This window comes from Haemaphysalis longicornis, unplaced genomic scaffold (genome assembly GCF_048455015.1).
Source record: "Haemaphysalis longicornis isolate Haplotype H1 unplaced genomic scaffold, Haemaphysalis longicornis Haplotype H1 scaffold_77, whole genome shotgun sequence".
NCBI lineage: Eukaryota > Metazoa > Arthropoda > Arachnida > Ixodida > Ixodidae > Haemaphysalis > Haemaphysalis longicornis.
Genome location: NW_027526439.1, coordinates 1,342,424 through 1,358,397, shown reverse-complemented (window position 1 = coordinate 1,358,397; position 15,974 = coordinate 1,342,424).

Genomic DNA, 15,974 nt, shown 5'->3' with positions numbered 1-15,974 from the left:
ATCCTCGCGTGTCTGGTGGACACCTTCCTGATGAGCCGGATGGCCGTCGCCACCTTCGCGTCCCGTTTCTTGATCGTCAATTCATTGTGCCTAAGCGCATCGACGTGCTAGCCCAGCACTCGAAACGTCTTGACGTGCGGGATGGCGGTCCCGTCCCTCGTCCCCAGGTTGATGTTCGGTTCGGTCGCGTCGCTCCTGCTCCGCCCGCGCGGCGGGATGATCAGGAGCTCCGAGTTTGCCGGCGAGCACACCAGCCCCATCCCCTGTAGCTGACTGTCGATTTTGTCAATCGCTTGCTGCAACACCGCCTCGATGTGGCCGTCGCCTGCACCCGGTTTCCAGAGCGTTATGTCGTCCACGTAAATGGTGTGCTTGACGCCCGGGAGGCCGGCTAGCTGGTCGGCCACACCGATCATCACCATGTTGAAGAATATGGGTGAGATCACCGACCCCTGCGGCGTGCCGACGCTACCCAGCGTCTTGCTAGGGAGCTCCAAGTCACCGGCCACGATCGTCGTCGTGCGGTCCGTGAGAAAGTTCTTGATGTAGGCGAACGTTCGTCGTCCCATATTCAGGCGGGACACTTGCTCGAGTATCGCTGAGTGATGGGCCCCGTCAAACGCACTTTGTAAGTCCAAACCCAGCACCACACGGTTGTCCATGGAGCACGTTGGTCAGTCGATCACCTCGTGCTTGATGAACAACATGGCGTCTTGCGTACTCAACTTGGCTCGGAAGCCCAGCATCGTGTCAGGATACAGCTCTTCGTCCTCGAGGTACGATTGCCAGTGATTCAACAATACGTGCTCCAGCAACTTCCCCACGCACGACGTGAGCGAGATCGGCCGCATGTTTTCGATGTGCGGAGGCTTGTCTGGTTTTGGTATGAGCACCGCCCTCGCGTCTTTCCACTTCTTAGGTAATTTGCCGGCACGCCAGCACTCGTTGTAATACTGCCTCAACGCCGTGATGCCCGCGTCGTTAAGGTTCCGGAGGGCCTTGTTCGTCGCCTTGTCGGGACCGGCCGCCGACCTACAGTTGATCGACTGTAGCACCGCGCGGACTTCCCACTCCTCGATGTCTTCGTCGAGTCGGGTGTTGTCCGTCCCCGCGTAGTCAGGGAGGGGGTCCGGTGGTCTGGACGGAAGGTAGTTGTTTTTTAGGCGCCGGCGGACTTCTGGCTCGCCGAGCACTTGCTTCAGCTTGTGTAGCGTGCGGCCGAGAGCGTGGTGTTGCGTTCCCTTGGTCTTGGACTCTTCGAGCAAGTGGCGTAGCAGCTGCCAGGTGCGACTCTTGCGTAGAAGAAAGTCAAACGGGTCAGGCTCGTCAATCGTTCGGACGACGAGTAGACACTGAGCCAAAGTATTTTCTAATAAATGTTCATGATGGATTTGGTTCGTAGAAGTCGGGGGCACTATGGCTAGACAGGATACTGGCAAGCTTTCACAGGAGACGAAAGATCTAATTAGAAATGGCAAACCATGACAATCTCTACCGCAGCTGACAGAATAGAACTAGCGGAGCTTTCGAAGTTAATCAATAAGCGTAAGACAGCAGACATACGGAAGTATAATATCGAAAGGATCGAATAGGCTGTAAAGAACACAGGTAGCCTGAAAGCTGTGAAGAGGTGTCTTGGCGTGGGAAAAAAAATCAGATGTATGCACTTAAAGATAAGCAAGGCAATGTCATCACAAATAGGGATAAAATAGTCACAGTGGCCGAGGAGTTCTACAGGGATCTGTACAGTAGCCGGGACATCCAGGATAATGCCGAACAAGACAGTAGCTCAGAGGAGATAGACATCCCACCAGTAACGACCGAAGAAGTAAGGAAGGGTTTGAAAGAAATGAAAGGGGGCAAAGCACCTGGTGAGGATCAGATAACAGCAGACCTCTTGAAGGATGGCAGAGAAATTGTACTTGAAAAACTGGCAAACCTGTATACGCAATGCCTAATGACCACAATGGTACCGGAATCTTGGAAGAACGTGAACATCATCCTAATCCATAAGAAAGGCGACATGAAGTACTTGAAAAATTACAGGCCGATCAGCTAACTGTCAGTCGTCTACAAGGTACTTACCAAGGTAATCGATAACAGAATTTCTGCAACCTTAGATTTCAGTCAACCTAAAGAACAACCAGGGTTCCGTAAAGGTTATTCAACAATGGACCATATTCTCACGATCAATCAGGTGATAGAGAAGTGCGCTGAGTATAGTGAACTCCTATATATAGCCTTCACAGATTACGAGAAAGCATTTGACTCGGTCGAAACCCTAGCAGTCATTACGGCATTACGGAACCAGGGAGTAGGTGAGCAATTTGCAAGAATACTAGAGGATATCTACAATGGGTCCACAGCTACCATCATCCTCCATAAGGAGAGCAGTAAAATACCTATAAGGAAGGGTGTCGGAAAAGGAGACACAATCTCTCCAATTTTATTCACAGCATGTTTACACGAAGTATTCAGAAAGTTGGATTGAGAACAGGTGGTAATAAGGTTTAATGGAGAATACCTCAGTAACCTCAGAGTTGCTGATGACATTGCCTTGCTAAGTAACTCGGGGGACGAATTGAAAAGCATGCTTTCCGCACTGGATGAACAGAGTAGAACCGTGGGACTGAAAATTAATATAGAGAAAACTAAAGTAATGATCAATAACCTGGGGACAGCACAGCGGTTTGAGATAGGTGGCGAGGAAGTGGAATTGGTAAGCGAATATATCTACTTAGGCCAAGTTGTGACCCCAGATCCTAACCATGAGGCAGAGATAATTAGAAGGATCAGAATGTGGTGGGGTGCATATGGTAGACATTCTCAGATAATGAATAGCAGCCTACCATTGTCGCTGAACAAGAAAGTGTATGACAGCTGCATCTTACCGGTACTCACCTACGGGGCAGAAACTTGGAGGCTCACCAAGAGGGTCCAACTTAAATTGAGAACGACTCAGCGGGCGATGGAGCGTAAAATGATAGGTGTAACATTAAGGGACAAGAAGAGAGCGGAGTGGGTCAGGGAAAAAACACGTGTTAAGGACATATCAGTAGATATTAAGAAGAAGAAATGGACGTGGGCAGGGCATGTAATGCGATAGCAATAGAACCGCGTGTCATAAAGGGTAACAGAGTGGATCCCTAGAGAAGGCAAGCGTTGCAGGGGGCGGCAGAAAGTTAGATGGGCAGATAAGATTAAGAAGTTTGCGGGATAAATTGGTCACAGTTGGCACCGGACCGAGGTAATTGGAGAATAATGGGAGAGGCCTTTGCCCTGCAGTGGGCGTAGATAGGCTGATGATGATTACGATGATGATAATGGTGGTGGTGGTGGTGGTGGTGTCGGTGGTGGATTTGGTTCGTACACGAAGACAGCTCCCTAGAGTCACGGCAAAAATTACGACTCGATTTTTACGACGTTCGCCACGGTTCTGCAGAAGAAGCGGGTGAAGGTATTGTTGCGGACGTGCTGACAGAACCCTAGCGAAAGTATTGTTTTGTTCGTCGAAGAGATCACAAGTGTTTGTAGGTGACGTTGTTAAAAAATGGCGAATAAAAATAAGTGGCGCTTCCTAATGATCGATGTGAAGGGAGAACCCTTTGCTGGGCTTTTCTGTAATACACTGAAAACTGTCGCAAACTTTGTGTTCGAGGCCACCACGAATAAAACTACCTCGAACTCGCAGTTTAGCAGTATGACCGCCACTTTGTCGGTTCAGAGAATGCGAACTACATTGACGGGATGCGGATTACAGCGGATACATTTCTCGACTTTCCCCGCAGTGGTAAGAAAGCAGCTGCGGTGGCCTTTCTGAATAAGGCCACGGCGTCAAGTTGCTTCCTTTACTGACGTGATCCGAGAAAATGGTGCCCTCCAGCAGACCAGCTCCAGAAGACCACCATATGGCGAACCGATGATCGTTGTCCGCTCTGCTATCACTGCGGGGAAGCCACACACATCTACTGCCACTTTTCGTGCAAGCGACTGAAACTGCAATGTTTCCCCGACGATTCATCTCGTCCGCTTCCTGGACAGTGCCCCGACGCAATCGACGATTACCTGTACCGCAACAACCTCGCCGCACGGCATTTTCTGCCGATCGTCGTCACCCTGCACATAGAGATCACCCAGCCCCACAGCAACGATGACTTTATGCGTTGAAGGCCCCCCAGCCACGCACAGGAAATTAACACCAACAGCTTCAGCGGGCGAAGTTGCTCTGCTGAAAAAAAATGGAAACCTTCCAACTAGTTAACCCTGATTTGACCATCGAATATGATAACAGCAACACGGCATGATGAACACACGACATTACCAAGTCTGCCATTATCAACACTACGACAACGACGGCGCGTAGGGACCGGCCGTCAACCCGTACAAGCCGCGATAGGACGTCCCAACGCACACGAAAATCCAATGACAACGTCCGCGCCCGGCTATCCATCGACGGAATTGACATGGTCGCTGTGACACACCTGGCAGGTCACTACTCAGGGATGAGTGTATCGCTCACGACGAAGCTGAAGAAACAAGTTGGGACGGTCCGCACATTGGCTCAGCAGGCGACCATCTCCTTACACCAAACAGAACGCGTACATCCTCCGGCACCATACGTGGCACAAACTAATCCTGCTACATTCGCAATACCTCCAAGCTGCTTCCGCTAAATAATTATTGGTATGCACTTCCTCACTGCCAGCAGGGCTGTTATTGATCTGCCGGTCAAATCAGTAATTTTACCTGTCGATCACGCCATGACACCCAAGAAAAGCCTGAGGCCTTCTCGTGCAAGCCTGATGAACACCGTATTCTGCTGAAATACTGATACTGACACCGAAGCAACAGTGTCATCCCAGTTTAGTAAAGGTGCTCCTCTAAAATGCACCAGTTCGGTCAAATTGGAGTATGCCTCAGCTATGTAAGATCCACAAACTGCTTCACTATCCCAAAACACCACAGCTGTGCAGACTTGCGCTGCACCTTTCATTTTATCCAATTACGTCCGAGCAGCTAGCACATCACTTATTAAAAAAACTTTAGATATTGCATTTCTAACTATTTGACGCCGCATTTTACGATTGTGTCTTTTTCACAAATTTTTTCCCACAATGAAATTCTAAAAGGAGTATTTTCTGCCCCCAAGGATACATTTCTTCTTGCCTTCACCACCATTTAAAAGTGGGTGTGCCAAGTAGCAACACCAAGGTCCCTTTCGCTCATTCTTCCCGCAAACCAGTGTGGACTGGAAAAGCCTTCCTGCCGTCATAGGTTCTACGCCTGAGCTAGAGAAATTACAGTCGGCACTCACGAATCTTTTTATTGACCCCTTTATTGTTTGTTGTGTACTCCTTTGTTTTCCTTGCCCGCTCCTATCTGTAACGCCTGAACGGCACAGAGAGTAAAAAATGAAATAAAATGAAGGTAACTAGAGCTTGCATCTTGAGCCTGTGTCTCTTTCGCAAGGGGAACTGTGCGATTGGGACCAAGGAAATAACACGCTACCGTTCCCGTAACCAAGGAATATCAGCATATAAACCAGGTTGCTGCAACTGCGTTTCCCGAAGAAATGCGCTAAGAAAGAGACGTGATCACGCTCGCCGACTTTGAAAGCAGCCCAGCAATGCATCCGACTCCATCCATTTTTTCAATGAAAAACCAACACTTACGCAGGGCGTAAGGGTTATTGGACAATGCTTGATCACTAACATCCGATATGCTGATGACGTTGCCTTGTAAGTAACTCGGGGAACGAATTGCAAAGCATGATTTCCGCTCTCGACAAGCACAGTAGAATCGTGGACCTCAAAATTATTATGCAGAAAAAAAAGTAACGCTTAATTTCTGAGAATTTCCTTAAGTTCTTTCGGCAATTCTATTTCGACCCCTGAGCTTCGTGCGCGTCATCGAACAGCCGATTGTACTATATCAGACAAACCTGATGTCGCTGCTTTTCTTTCGCAACTGCTGGCTACTCAGCAGCAAATCGCAAGCGATATTGCTAAAATTAAGCTCCGCCTTGACAACCGATTTGATGCACTCGAGTCTTGTGTATGTGCTTTGGAAAAAGGTTCCACTGATCCCAACTCTAACTCTGCCTGTATCGGGTTCCACTCCAAGACAACGTCGGATATCGCATGCGTTGACGAGCTCACTTCCAAGATTGATGATCTTGAAAATCGGTCATGGCGAACAATCTCGTAATTGAAGGGCTCACAGAGGAAGCCTAGGAAGACAGGAGGGACAGTACAGCACAGATGCACGCAACAGATACACGGAAGACGTCTTAGCCAGGCTACGGATGGTTAGTTCACACACACACCCGTATCTGTTCACGGGCTCTTCAAGACCACAATATAGCAGTTGCAGAGGTCAATCTCTAATCCACGCTCTAATTTATGGCAAAGCACTCAAGCCAACACCACCAAACAATTCCAAATAATTTACAGATGCGGATCCCGCTGCACCCATCTCGCTTTTTATCACGACCCTATTGTTCCTCTATTTGGTTCACGTTCAAATTTCTGAAATCAACATTTTACGTTTAATCTCTTACCACAAGTTACCACCTAGTCCTTTGTACCATTCATCTTTATTACCTTTTATTAAAGTCTTCCTTTATTACCAGTAGTGTTGTTTAACCTCTCTTTGGGCTGTCACTGAACAGAAAGAATGCCAAGCAAATGACGAGTGCACCTGAACGTGCGTCTTGTGAGAGTGCGTGGCGGCCTGTACCCACGTTGGGTATTGGCCGGAATCCAGCGTAAGAAGGGCTATTGTGCCCGCTACACAAAACCGTGAATTAGAAACTTAAGCATTTTATCGAAGAGAGAGCGTATATAAACAAATTTACCATCTTTCAGAAGGGGAACCCTAAGTAGTATGCGAAGCAGCCTTGGGGTCGGCTCAAGGTTAAGCTACCTCGTTAGGGATTCTTTGGTTGGCCAATCTCTAGGGGCATCCTGCCACAATCATCATCAGCGGTGCCTTGCCAGGCATGCGCACGGGCGGTGTGGTACTCAGGGTTCCCCTACGGGAAGATGACGACGGTGCTTGAATGCAAAGCTATTTCATGATGGATTCTTTGGTTGGCCAATCCCTAGGGGCATCCTGCCACAATCATCATCAGCTGTGCCTGGCCAGGCATGCGCAGTGGGTTTGCGGCCGGTGGACATCAACGACAAGGAAAGGAGGGACACAGCCCCGAGCATGAGATGCTTCGCATCAAAAACGACTGAGAAAAAGCCATCGCCGACAAAACGACTGTTGGCTTGTCCTGGCGTGCTGTGGTCTGGTCTGGCGATCACACGTGTTCCTAGGGGAACCAGAGACCCTCATAAAACTCGGAGCTTATGTGGCATCGGTGGCGGCGGCAGAACTCTCTCCGACTGCCTGCCTTGCACGCAGGGGATTGGGCGTCGAAGAAAGAGCTGGACGCCAAAAGAAAGAGCGGCTTAATAGAATGCGCGCCGTTCTTGCAGGAGAAAATTCAATTGCCGAAAGGGACAAAAAGAATAAGCGGTGCAGGCCTTCAACGGCGAGAGGCCGCTCCACGAAGGCTTTTCGTCGGCGGACAATAAAGTATATCAAGACTAAACACAGCACTGTACCAAATAACACACCTATATACTTTACTTTGCGTTTCATTTGGTATTCTGCTGCCCAGCGGCATATTTATACACACCGTATGTGGTTTTATTTCTCTTATCACTCTCGTCCAGTATTGGTTAGTCAGACAAACACAGCTGTGTTGTGAATTTAGGCCTGCACCTTTGCTCAAGATGGCTGTGACCTTTCTATCTCACAACCTCTATAATACGTACTTACACCAACATAGTCGGTATTGCACTATAATACAAATCATCATTATGCACATCATTGAGTGAAGAAAAGTGACACGAAAATAGGCAATAAGCGTTTTCAAGGAATCCTTGGCCTCCTCTAGCTGCTAACGGCGTTTGTACCAATTAAGGATATAAAAAAGTACTTTGTTGAAATCCAAGGGAACATGAAATGAAAATACACCATGTAATAAAGTCAGGTAATCGCCGGCGCAACTAAATAATATCAGAAGTACATAACAGGACACAGTACTAAGGTATGCATTGAGAAAAATTGTAAATTACAAAGCTAGTATACAGAGATGCGTTTGTGGCATTCGTAGTCCCCAAAAAGGTATCGCCACATTTATCATGTAAAGAAAAAAAACTTGTTCTGATCAGAGACGTAAAAGCACACTTTATCATAACAAATAATTATCATCATCATCATCATCAACAACAACAACAACAACAACAACAACTACAACCACTGTCGGACGAAGATCTCTGCCATCTACCTCCAACCGCTCCAGCCCTGCGCCGCACAAGTCGATTCTTTGACTCCGAAATTCCCTATTTTGTTATTCAGTCGAATCATTGGCCTTCCTCTAGTTCTGGATACGTGTTTCAGTGTACACCCTAAATACTTTCAGTATTTCCAATACCTGTGAATCTAGTTCCGCCAAAATTTGTGAATTATCTAAGGCGAAGTGCTCCCAATTCTCTGGCGCCTGTTGTATGTACGCAAAACTAGATTTGTTACGGGCACTTCTGTCAATAAGGAAGAAACGTATACGTCCTTGTCTAAACATCATCTGTTAAAAAACAACTTACCTTTGTTTGCGGTACGTTTTTGTATCTATGCAACAGCCATTAAATAGATTCGCCGCAGCCGCGCACCAATTTCCATTTTTGAAGAAGTGATTGAGTGTACTCTAAGTACGGGGAATTGTCCGAAGACTGAACCGACTTTTTCACAAAAATACCATTTTGTGTTGCTATACGGAATGGTGTTCGCGCATGCTATCTCGAAAAAATGTACGTGTGACAGCACGATACACCCGCAAACAAGTTTCTTTACGTTGCCGTAAAAATTGCGATGTCGGCTACTGACACCTGCAAACGTGCGTGCTCTTTTAGCAAATAGTATTTGCCAGTTTATTATAAGTTGTGTTTTCAGAGTATGTTGCCGTTGTTGTATTCACAGATTTTTAAATATTTTTATATGGGGTGCCAATGAAACGGTTTTGGTATATGATAGAGGTGCCTCGCGGAGAAAAAGACTGCATAAGATTTTCACTCGTTTATTATTAGGCCGGTTAGTTTTAACAAATTTTAAACCTTATGAAAACGTGGTTTGATAAAACTGTTAAATAATAAAAGTTTTGGTATCACGTCAACCAAAAAATGTTACGTGATAGGCAAACTTTCTGCAAATGTTTTCCATAGATTCGTACAGTGCCATCGTCCGGACGTATAATGAACTTAATGTTGTGGCATTTATCTACAATAATATTCATCCTCGACTAGCACTGCTCCAACGACACTGCATTGCGGTACCCTACCGGTCATTTTAAGAGAGCCGCATTTCAACTTGTTAGACTCTACAAACTCATTTTGTGAGTTTAAATGTGGCTGCCGAAGTTGCAAAGGGTACCTTGAAAACATAGCTTTTGTATTTCGCCATTACCAATATCAGCTTATTTTGTCGAATATGTTGCTAATATCTCTTTTCATGCCTATCGTCATTACATCTTTCCTATAATTTTCTAAATTGCGTCTTTCTGTCTTAAGATGCCGGATTCTCTCAAAATAATTACCCGAAAGTTTTTTAAGAGTCTGTGATCAAGCCATTTTGTTGGCGTGAAGCAATTTATGTAACTTTAACATCTTTTGAAGCCTTTACACAAGCCAGGCGATATGCATATTGGTCGTTATTTGCCTATTTTCTTGTCGTCAACCCCTTTATAAGACCCGACAACCTAGCAAATCACCCCTTTCGGGGAATGTGCCAGTTTCCGAAGCTCGGTCACAAATGTGCGTCATAAAGGAGCTATCAGGGGAAACCCGTAAATGATTGGCTTGATTTTAAGGGCGTAAGCCTATCTACTTCAGATATTTTAAGACCCTGGAAATTAGCACTTTCTAAGTTTTCTGTTGGTGGTAAAACAGTTGTGATTGAAATTGTACAAATATTCTGTAAATTTCTTTTTATGTAAGTGAAAGCAGCCAACTAGTACGGTTACAGAGTTGTGAAACTTATCCTATAATAATTTCGCAGTCAGGACATCGTCATAAGCTACGATTTCTCGTGTTGATTACTTTGTTTACTTTTTAATATAGCATTAGTTTTACTGAGCTGCTCATGGGGTAATAGCAATCTGCCTTTTCTATTTGGACATCTGTACTCAGTTTGTTCCGAACAGGCCTAAATTTTGTCCAGGTTGAAATAGTCATCTATCTATTTTTATTTATAAATATAAATGTATTTATGTTTACTTATTTAAATGGTACTGCTATCCTGAGGGCTAGACGAGAAACGAACAAGCAAGCTTTCTAAAATGTTTACCCTTATTACACAAGATAGTAATACAGGTGACAGCGACATCGTTTTTACTAAGTTCATGCCCTGCCACGATTCTAATGCGGAAATTGGTCCCTCGTTTGTCTTAGGTATTCTCAACCGCTTCTGCATCTACGGTTGCTTTAAAAGTTTAGGGCAGCCTTGTTTCAAAATTTCCTCGACTGACAGGCTAAGTTCGCAATCAAATTTTATACGTGTTTCTACCTTGTACCTCTAACACATTTTCTGAAATACATGAGCAGCTGTGATGTTTTTATGGCAAATTGCAAAGATGGGGAAAGCTATTCTTCTATCCACGTTATCCAGAGCACCGAAACGATCAGCAACCGCAATATTTGAGTACCCCGTGCTTTGTTTAATTTCAGGCGGACGTTATTAAACCAACTTTGGTTAGAGTTACGTATGCCTTAACACATTTTTGTCGAGTAAAATTACTAAATACATTCGACCTTTATGTAGAGCCTTTGGGTTTTATTTATAGGCCGATATGGTGAGGAACATATTATGGGGTTCATTTATTATTTCGAACGTTTTTCGTGACATTTCCGTTGAAGTCTTCATCTAGGGTGTGCCACCACCAAAAAAAGAGGCTATTACCTTCATCATGAAGACTCCTGCGGCGGAGATTCATAAGCATCGAGAATCTTCGTGGCCTAATTGGGCGATTGGATCCTATCACCGGCGAAATGACCGCACCTGAAACTACAAAAGGGGGCGAATGCGTTCGAGCTGCAGCGTAGTAAAAACCCCATCTCCGCACGGGAGAAGCCGGGATGGTTTTTTTTCTCACACAGTCCTTATTAGCTATGGTCTTCAAACAAAAAAACACATCAAATAAGTGAATAATTGATAAAAAAACCATAGGTATGAGCACAGGCCCATTACTGTAATCGCGGGAGCTGCAGTTCTTCGGTCGTCCCTCTTTTTGCTCGGCATTTCGCACTTGAAGCACCTCTGCACTGTCCCTCAGAGGCTCGGGTCCATTCAGCAACCCAGGCCATCAGCTATTTTCATAGCTTTCAGCACGGTTCAAAGAAAACCAAAGTGGTGCTACAGGCAGATTTGTAGCTTTCGAATTGAAGCCTCGAATTCGCACTTTTGAGGTATTGGAGGGAATTTTCATTATAAGGAATTGTTTAATTTTAGAACTGTGATTCATGCTAAGGACATCACCAATTTTCCATTGAAATATTTGACTTCTGAGCTTCCAAAAATTACAACACGTCCAAAAAAACAGCGGATTAAAAATGTTTGATACTTCTATACCTGACGTATATTTTAGGATTAACCCTATACGCACGACGTCGTGGGTTCTGGCGGAAGCAAGTACACGCAAAGCGCAATGGCCAGCCAATTCGAAACTTATTTCTTATCAAAATGTTTCCTAAAAGCTGGTTCCTGCACCTGCTGCTGTAGCGCTCTGGTAAACACTTGCGTTTAAACCAGAAGGCGTGGGTTCGAGTCTACCTTTCGGAAGTTGTATTTATTTTAGGTTTTGGAATTTTTGAACTGCTCGCTCATGGTGATTGTGTTAATTCTTTTTATTCTGGTTATTATTGTATCGCGATTGCCGGGTAGGACTTCTAGAATAGGTTCGATTAAATTTATTGTAATTTGTTTTCTGCGTCATTGGTATGGGCCAGGTTACGTTAGGTTGCGTTAGGTTAGGTTTGTGGAGGTCAGGTTATGTAGTGTCAAGTTGGGAGGCAATATTTATTCAGCGAACTTTAATCAAACTAGATTTATTGGAAACTGCTGTGACAATTTCCCAGAGGTAATCCTTATGGTTTTCGTGAGATCAAACGCAGCCCACAAACATTCTGCGCAGTGGATACTGCATCGTTGGTATTTTAGCGGGGGTTTTTGATAGCAGCTCAGAAAGCGCAGTTTAGTCTAGAATTGCATTGGATGGGTGTTTGTTGCGTTCTCTTGTGTAACGGCTATTCTCAGTTGAACGGCGCGCCCGAGTCCACCAGCTCGAACGCCAACACTAATGAAAAGCTTAACTTGAATAAACCGCAACGGAACGTTGCACATTTTTTTAGTAAAAATACAGCGAATGGGGCGAACTGAACAACTCTTCAAAAATCTTGGCTGAATTTGAGATGATTATCAGGTTTCAGCAGCAGCAGCGTGGGCACAATAGTAGCGTCGTGTTTATACTTGCCCCGCCAGACCCGACGAAGTCGTTCTTATAGAGCCAGTCATTTTTGATAGGGGTGATAATAATAGTTTTCTAAAACATAAGCTGTGACTCGACAAACATGGTCACGTAAGCAGCCGTACCGCGTATTTGAACTCACCAGCACCCTGTCAGTACTGGCCAACAGCAGTGTCAGGCAGTGTCATCTGGCAAAGTCGCGCACTAACGTTTTTGATGTGTACGTGTTCGTTCGTAACCTTTTTTGTTTACCCCACCATTCTTTCAGATATAAAATGAATATGCATATAACTTAAGAACAAATAGCTGGTTCTGGGAACTTATAAGCCCTGCCTAACATGCGTTTGCTTTTTCCAGCCTTAATGAAGTGCATAGCTGCCCAGAATATGCCACTGGATCTAGTGTGGTAAAGGGGCTCAGTCGCGCGGCCAATTGCTTTTTTGTGTAATTATGTACCTTATTCGAGTGTAGTTTCCGCTAAAGGTGGTGTGAGTATTATCTGGCGATGCAGTCATTCGGCTGAACCAAACTTGTCTTTCAAGGCGAATTCATGGTCCCTTGAAAGATAACGGAGCGCCTTCCCAGAAATAGTGAAGGGTAGTCAAGAAACGAGCTTGGGAGAGTGCTGTGTAGGATCAGGTGAAGCATTGACGGGCGCGGCGGCAAAGTTCCCCAGAAAGTTTCACACTTCACAACGAAAGTCTACTCAGGCTTTGTTGTTCACAGCTTGGAGTTGTTAAAAGCGTGCCTCGTACTCCTTTTTTGTATTGATATCGTAACAATTACTCAGCACCCCATTCCAGTCTCCAACCTTGCTACTTTATGAGAAATTATTTAAATATCCCACAAATTACGCAAACTAACATTGTGCACTGCCACGCAGCGTTTTAGTTCGAAATACGTATTTATAGCCTCCACGCACCCGTTTTCTTGCTAAAACGTTGGCGTGGTCCCAAAATCGGACGTAATCGCTTACATATACCATACTCTTACGTCGCTAATTGTGCCTTAATTTGAACCTTGATAGTCAGAAGAACCACGTTAAAAAAATTACTTTAATTTGGCCACGCAAATAACTAGTATTTTTATGGCCATGAAGGCACAACCGAGAGTTCAAGCGGCCAATGCTTGCACTTCAAGCCTTCATCATCATCATCACCAGCCTATCTACGCCCACCACACGGAAAAGGCCTCTCCCTTTATTCTCCAATTATCCTGGTCCCCTGCTAACTGCGACCAAATTATTCCCGCAAACTTCTTGATCTCATCTGTCCATCTAACTTTCTCCCGCCCCCTGCCATGCCTGCCTTCTCTAGGAATCCACTCTGTTACCCTTTATAATGGAAGGTTATCTTGGCTTCGCAATACATGCTCTGAGCACGCCCATTTATTCTTAATGTCTATAATATATCCTTAAGGTGCATTTGTTTTATGACCCACTCCGCTATCTTCTACTTCCTTAATGTTACACCTATGATCTTCCGTTCCATTGCTCGCTGAGTTGTCGCAGTTTAAGTTCAACCCTCTTACTAAGACACATTTCTCCCCCGTAGATAAGTACTCGTAAGATGCAGCAATCATTTAATTTCTTCTTCAGGGACAATGGTAGGCTGCCATTCATTATCTGCGAATGCCGGCCGAATGACCAAAACCCCATTCTTATCCTTCTGATTATCTCTGTGTGATGGCTCGGATCCAGGGTCGCTACTTGGCCTAAGTGTGATATTTGCCTACCACTTCCAGTTCCTCGCCAACTATCTAAAAACGCTGAGCTCTCCCGAGGTTGTTAAGTATTACTTTCTTCTCTGCATATTAATTTTCAGGCTCACGGTTCTACTCTGTTTGTCCAGTGCGGAAAGCATGCTTTGCATTTCGTCCCGCGAATTACTTAGCAAGGCAACGTCATCAGCGAATCCCAGGTTACTGAGGTATTCTACCTTAACCCTTACTCCCACTTGTTCCAAATCCAACTTTCTCAATACTTCTTGTAAACATGCTGTGAATAACATTGGAGAGATTGCGTCTCCTTGTCTGACGCACTCCGTTTTAGGTATTTTACTGCTCTCCTTATGAAGTATGATGGTAGCTGTGGACCCATTGTAGATATACTCTAGTATTCTAAATAATGGTCGTCTTCCCCCTTGTTCCTTAGGGCCTGAATGACTGCTGAGGTTCCGACCGAGTCAAATTCTTTCTCAAAATCTATGAAGCCTATATATAGAGGTTCAGTGTACTCAGCGCACTTCTCTATAACCTGATTGATCGTGTGAATATGGTCCATTGTTGAAAAGTCTTTACGAAACCCTCCTTGTTCTTTAGGCTGACTGAAATATAACCTAAACAACAAGCAGGGTTTCATAAATGCTATTGAACAATGTACCATATTCACAGGATCAAACAGGTTATAGAGATGTGCGCGGAGTATTTTCAAACTCCACAACCTCCCATAAATACACCAATTAGCCCACTGCCCTCAGTCTACAGTGGCTGCGAAGCAACTGACCACTGTGGCGGTCAGACCTGTGACGCAGCAGAGGGGGTAAGTATCCCTGGAGCTGGACAGGCCGCCATTGGTATGTGAACCTCGTAACTTTTAACACGAGAACCTGTTCTAGAAAGGCGAGTCTGGAGGTGTTGTTCGAAGAATTAGAGGACAGAAAAGGACTTCAAACATTAAAAAGACACACACAAACAGAAAACGTCTACTAATACCACACTTTTGAAGGCGTGACTAACATTTTTGTCGGTCCATATGTGCGTAAACCACGTAACAAAATGTGGCTTGTTTCGCAAACAGGAAAACTTGGAGTGGGCACTCGGCAGGATGTACGAAAAATGAATGTAAGCAGACTTTACACTGTAAAGTTTTTTAAGGCACATTTTGAAAACCCATACGAAAGAAAAAGAAACTTACCTAAAAGTGCGACGACAAATATGGCCAGACTGCGCATTTTGCGGATGAATTCCGGAATGAGCTCTGAAAGAATATCAATGAAAGGGTCGGCATGCTCCGGGAGCCTTTATAGTTGATTTGCGGATCTTGATACGTCATGATATGGTACGTAAACGTTTAGCTTTGTTTCTGATATTATTTGCTGGCAATATGCGTTGTCAGACACCAAATAACATACAACAATCGATCACGTGCTTGACCTTTCGTAGCTACCCAATATCGGCCTCCAATCCTATTCGTAAAAGCCATAGAGCAAGTTTGTCTCGCTCTTAAAAGACCTGACGTATAGCGGGCGTTGACCACCCAACTGGGGTGTTTTGAACTTTGATGTGCAGTCTGCAGCCCACACCTTTCTATAGAGTTAGCAAGTCTTCCGTTTTTGCGGGAAGAGGGCAGATCGAACCCTTGACCCAGGGTCTGTTTGCTACGCGGGCCGCAAATCTTGCAACAATG